The sequence below is a fragment of the Cryptotermes secundus genome, unplaced genomic scaffold (genome assembly GCF_002891405.2).
Source record: "Cryptotermes secundus unplaced genomic scaffold, Csec_1.0 scaffold2113, whole genome shotgun sequence".
In the NCBI taxonomy this organism is placed as follows: domain Eukaryota; kingdom Metazoa; phylum Arthropoda; class Insecta; order Blattodea; family Kalotermitidae; genus Cryptotermes; species Cryptotermes secundus.
The window spans coordinates 453,946-460,793 of record NW_019722980.1 but is presented as its reverse complement, the minus strand read 5'-3'; positions in this window follow the sequence as shown (position 1 = coordinate 460,793).

Genomic DNA, 6,848 nt, shown 5'->3' with positions numbered 1-6,848 from the left:
ATAGTTTTGAAGTGGAAGACGCTGACGAGGAGTACTGAGTGGCAATTTAGTTTCGTTGTATGAAATAGAATGATTCTTCAGTTATTTTGTTCATTATTTGAATTCTTTACAGTGTAGTTTTGAATTTGTAGTTATTCTTACATATGATTAACATTTACTTAATATAATAGTCATGGAGTTAAATATGATTTTCAATTTGTGATCATTCTTACATATGATCAACATTTACTTATTACATATAATATTTGGTACAATAGGCCAGAAGTGGCCGCAGTACAAGGGACTTAGTCCCACCGCACTTGCAATAATATACTGTTCCTGGAATTAATTATGTTTTTCAATTTGTGATCATTCTTACATTTGTTCAACATTTGCTTAATATAATGATCCTGGAATTAAATATGATTTTCAATTTGTGATCATACCTATATTTGTTCAGCTTCTGATAAACACAATTGTTGTGTCAAAGATTGTGTATTATGTAACTCCAATTCACTCTATTTCACTTCCCTGAATTTTTGTATGATTCCCTTCACATTCACTTCATCTAACCCCTTTTTCTAAAATTACTTCTTTTACAGGTGAGATTCCTAAAGCATCTAGATGTAGTTGGTTTCAGAGCTAGATGATCCTCTTTTAAAATGAATATTTCCCAGTATCTCTTCTTTTCTTTCTGCTCCGCATTTCCCTGTCATATTCGACCCTACTCAGATAGAATGGCTTTTGTATTCTGTCAACTAATGCTTTCCAAGCACATTTTACCGTGTACTATTTGAAGAGAGAACATATGTGTTTGCTATTTTCCTGCCTTGTGCCAAGGTTTTCCATTTCGAATCGTTCCTCTGATATGCTAATTTAGCCATTTTCCTTTGCACCCGGTCTAGCGCATTTATCTGTGCCTTTCTGTAAGGATCCCAGCACGCCGCCCTATATATTGAAGAATCCGAGTCTCTATTGATGTTTATGCTAAATTTTTGTGTTACTATTTTCTTTTTTTGGCATATGCATGGCAAAAAGGAATGCCCTCCAAGCTTTTCTCGCAGTCTAATTTCCCTGACCAACCCAGCTTAAATAGCTGAGTAAAAATATTCTCAAGTATTTACAACTGTTCGCTTCCAGAATGACTATGTCGCATAACGAATAATTTAGCGGTTCCGTCATTCGGGCTTCTGTTAAGCAAACTGGGTTTTTTAGTCTCTTCGGGTGTGTGAGACTTTGTCCACTTGGTACATCGGCCAAAATTTTGTTTATTGCACCAGACACGATTGATAGCTGATTAGTGTGCAGCAATCGGTGGAAGGAGAACGGAAAGGTACGGCTTTTAATAACTAGGCGTGGCTGGGACTGTAATATTGAAATTTATATTAAATGGAACAGAGTATAAGCACAATGGATTCATGTGACTCATGACAGAGATCATCTTTGGCTCTTGCATGCATATTAAGGAAACTTCGGATTCTATAGTTTGCAGAATAATTAAAAAATATTTTACTAGGATTCTCTTTTAAGATCTGTTTAAACTACGAAACATTTTAAAGTAAGGAACATTATTTTTGTATTTTTTATATATCTATAATATTGTCTTCTTCTAGTGCATTATTTTATAAAGTTAATTGTATCTGATTATAGGGATTTCAGTCTGAGGAAACAATTCTTTGAAGCTAGATCGCCGTGCTTCAGCGGCAACTTATCCAGCACTTCTGTGTTGCAGGAGCACAAATCCTCAGGCGTCGCAACTGATTTACAAGTCGGTATAGCGACTAGCTATGGGCTGGGCGACCGAGGTGTCAGAGTTCGAGCCCACTCTGGGGTCCACCTATCCTCCTATCCAATAGGTACCAGGGTCTATTTCCCCGGGAGTAAAGTCACCGGTGTGTGAAGCTGACCACTCTAACTAGTGCCAAGGTCAAGAAAATATGAATCTCTACGTCCATTCCCCATACGTCATCATGGCGTAGTGCTTAAGTAGTTAAGCACAGGGACAATTTTACCTTACCTTTTACATCAATCCGCCTCGAAGCAGATTTTCATATGGCAGAGAAAAATACACAAATTCCACTCCAAGATTTCTCGCATGTCATTACGTGGTCAGGATTGGTTGAATTTCAGCTCTATGTACCAACCATCATCTTGGAAACTCAGTAGAAGGGGGACAGCAAAGTGCAGCGAAATTTAACCCTTGAATATTGCAATCGAAATATCTCGTTTGTAAACACTATTATCTTCTACTCTGAACATCTTTGCAATTTAACAGCCTCAGTTAAATTAAACAGCTGTTTTATTTAAAAAAATTATAAACTAATTAATTTCAGCTTTTTCTCATTGGCAACAATGTGTGAAGGGGGAAATAAGGGGACAGAAAGAAATTTATTTTTTGTTAAATAACCAAGAGAGAAAAGAAACAATAACTTGCGATGAGGTGCTTCACAGACATAATATGTAGTGCCCTAAGTCCCAGATTACTTGCCTTTAGTAGTTCACACACGGTGCACCGCCCTTTCCAGTTTCCTACAACCGGTACTAACAACATTGAGGCTACGTGAACTTGTGGGCTTGCAGCGAGAGCAGTGACAATCTAGGACCTGAAATTATGTATGGTTTTGGTATTTGAAAAACATGCTGCTTGTGTTCAGCTAAGAGTTTTTAGAACGTAAAACAGCAGAATAAAGGCTGCATTAAGTAATATTTAGATTTTGGTTTAACTGTTATAAATTGTGAAACACTTGAGCTAGGTATGCGAAATTGTATATGGAAATATGTCATAAACATATCTAAATACTGAAGAGTGCTGTCTTCTGAGATGTTATGGTTTCTATATTGGCAGAAATTTACCGACGTCCTGAATTTTTGACCCTGAATATGTGGGTAGTACGTTGCTCGAACACTTCTGGAAAATTCCACCAGAATAATCAGCCTACTCCCCCAGAAGATAGCAATCCTCGTAGTCAAAACTGTCCGAACTTCAAAACTCACACATCTACGTATTAGTTATGAACCATTTTTAAAAATCAAGAATTATAAATATGGCGATAGTGCAAAATTCTGAGGTTATGTTGAACAGATGAAATGCAGAGAATATAACCACCACCACCACCACCACCACTTTGCACGGACCATGCAGAAAACACAGCCTCTCTTGTTGGGAAGGCGTATTTGCAGCGTTTTTGCATAGCAACGGAATTTATTCGATTGTTGCATGCGTATTCTTTGGCGCTGGAATGTATTTACCGGGTCGATGCCTAGGAATAAACATCTATTCTGATTTCACTATTCCTGCTTTCGGACGTCGTATCACAATATATACACACAAAATAAGCAACACGCTTATAATTATATGGCTTATACACCTTAACCACATTCACACACTTCCATTTTATTTCTTGCATATTCTCACACTTAAACTAACATGTTTCTCTGTTTGACTATACGATAGATATAAAATTGGATAATACATATGAAAAAGGGATTCATGTTCTATTAGAATGTGTAGCATGACGATTAAAATTTGATGTTTAAGCATGTATACCACCTGAAGATGACTTGAAACAGGGTCAAACACATAATTGATAAGGATAAAAGCGCTATTAATACTAGTTATGTGTTCTGATGACACTGTAAGAATTATAGGTCATGTATAAAACACAATAGGATGTTAAAATCAAATGAAGAGCACTTAAAGCATCTGCTGTGATCTGCGGAAGTTCTCAATGGTACTGTTTTCTGGGACGTGTGGGAACTGCCTACATTCAAGTAAACGTTACAGTGACAACTCAAGCGTCATTACTTGGCAACGGCGAGTAAACAGTTGTTGCTAGGTAAAGTCTACAACAATATGTGACTGTGGGAAACACCCACCGTGGATCGAGTGCTAGCCAGTTCCAAACTAGGAACTATCGCTGCATAGCGACGACTGAGTAAACAGCCGGTGCTAGGTAAAGCCTATAACAATACTGACAGTGACGTGTTTTTTTACAGGTCCGACTCAAGGTTAAATAAGGAGATACATTGAGTGGGAGTTTTTGGAGCTCCAGCTCAGACTTTCGTTTCAGTACAACGTTCAAGGTATTATAGTGTTCACTGTTGTTATATTATTAGTCTTCAGCCAATGACCTTCAATTCTCCAAGTAGGCAGCAAGCCTACTTCCTCCGAAACGTCAGTTAACTTTTACCGAATTATATTGTGTTACATCTAGAAGATAGTACTCGACATACTGATAACCTCAAAGGTAGTATACGTGAGTTTATTTGTAATACGCCTACACTGTTTTGTCAAATTTGTGGGCAGTCCGAATTTCCACGGACGACTTGGAGGAAGTACAAAGCTCTTATACCTGAGCGATTCGACGATTTCCATAACACTCTAAAAAGCCGTATAGAAGATGATAAAATCTATGATGCCAGAAATTTCTGGGGGGCGTTCTTTAATTCTTGGTGCAATTGTTTTTTTTCTTCATTTTATTCAACCTCAAAGGTTTATCACTACGACTCGCTAGGCCCACAGATTAATTAGTATCAATCATGAAATTAATATAGACAGTTAAACGAAAAATTATTTATTTAGTATGTCTCTACAGCCCTTTGTTGGGCCTTGGTCCCCTTTTCAGTTTCTTGATCCTATACACAGTCGGTGGGGCACGCGGTAGCGTAGTTGGTCGAGGTACTATGCTACAAGTCGAAAGGTCGCGGTTTCAAGTCCCCATGAGGTCATTGGATTTTTTCAATTGACCTAATCCTTCCTGCCGCACTATGGCCCTGGGGTCGACTCAGCCTCTAACAGAAATGAGTAACAGGAATTAAATAATTTTCCTGGGGAGTAAAGCGGAGCCGGTGCGTAAGGCTGACAACCTTACCGCCATCTTTGAGCCGATTGTCTAGATCAGTGTTCCGCAACCTTTTTCTACTCGCGGCACACCATGAAGTATCCATGACTCAACACGGCACACCAAAATGTTATTCCCCTCAAAAACGCATGATATCAGACAATTCATATAAATACGTAACTTGATGAACTTATTACTATAATATTATTATATTCTTATTTTATTATCATTAAACAGGAATCGACTCGTGCATTTATTAACAATTAATGAACTTTAATTCACTATAGAGTGTATAAAATACGCTTCTATTACTATTAAAGTAAATACAGTAATTCTACTCATATCTTCAATGTGATACTTGCGCCTGCGTAGCTGCAGACAGGCGTCTGATCCGTGGTGGAATCGTTGACCGATCGTTGACAACGCAAGTCTCATTTCTTCATCGATGGATTTGAGCCGCTCCATCTTTGATGTTTTAATTTCAGTTAACGTCGAGAAGCCCAGTTCACACAAATATGTAGTTGAAAATGGCAATAACACATTAACTGCCATCTCGGAGATAGCCGGGTATCCACTCCTTATTGCCAACCAAAACGTATCCAAAGGCATTTCGAGAAGTTTTAGTTTCAATGTTCTGTCTGCTTTTAAATCTGCGAGTTCCTCTTGTATATTAACCGGAAGATGTTCTGAATTCACAACAAATGGATCACGAACCCAGTCGAAATCTTGTACACTCTCTCCAAAATACTTATTGAATTTCTGCTGCAGCATTTCTAAATGTTCTTTAATTGTGTCCATCACCACTTTATTGCCGTCAGCAAGTGGCCATACAGTCGGGGACATCTCAAACGACCCATCTGTAATCCTCTAACTAGCAACCAAAATTTGCGAACTACTTCAGAGCACAGCTGTGATAGAACTGAAACAATTGTAAAACGCGGGATCTCTACTTTTCAAAAGGAAGAAGTGACACTATACAGACTTATTTTTGAAATATTTATAATTTTAAATGAAGTCCAGCAATCGGTGGGTGCATTGTTACAGGAAGAAAGTCATAAAGTTGAAGAAGCTCTAACTTCTAACAAACAGGGGCAAATACAGAACAGCGTTATAAAAGACAGGAAACCCATGCTAATCCCTGCAGTTTTAGGGAAAAGCACGTACACAGAACATGCGGCAAGCATACCAGAGAAGCTGCGTAGATGCGAGAAAAATAAAAATAAATCAATAATGAAAACTATGATATAACAACAACTGTGAGTAAATAATTTTCGTTTAATTTCTTAGAATACAACATTACTGTACATAAAAAATTCCAGCATGTAATAAAGAATAAACAAGCATCATCTTATTTAATCAGTGCAGTTGCTGAGAATAAATACAGGCATATGAAACACGGTAACTGGGATAAAATAAAATGAATAAAATTCGACAATTAATTTCTTACAATAGGTAAAAGTTCGCGTCACACCTTTCAACTTGTGACGGCACACCGGTTGCGGAACACTGGTCTAGATAATGTGGGACCCTCAATGTCTCACAACCCTATGGGCCTTCACGGCCTGTTACAGGGATAGCTTTGAAGTGGCCGCAGTACAAGGGACTTAGTCCCACCCCACTAGCATTAAAAAAATTAAATTAATTACAGCTTTACTTTTTTTCTTATACACAGTCGGTAGGACTCCTTGAACGGTGGATTAGCCCGTCGCAAGATGTCTACCTACACACAAAACAACACAGAATAAACGCACACAATACAGATATCTATGCCTTGAGATGAATTCGAATCCGAGCGTTCGAGCGAGCGAAGACAATTCATGCCTCCGACTACTTGGCCACTGGGATCGGCCTTTTTGAAATGAACATTACTGCCGTTAAACTAAAGTTTATGTGTAAGATTTTAGGCTACGCAGGCCATGACCCACTAACATAGCAACCCCCCCAGCTTAAGGGTTAGTGCCCACCCTTTAACCTTGCCTTTCTCTCCCCCGACACAATATCATATACAAAACCTACTTCTGTTCCAGC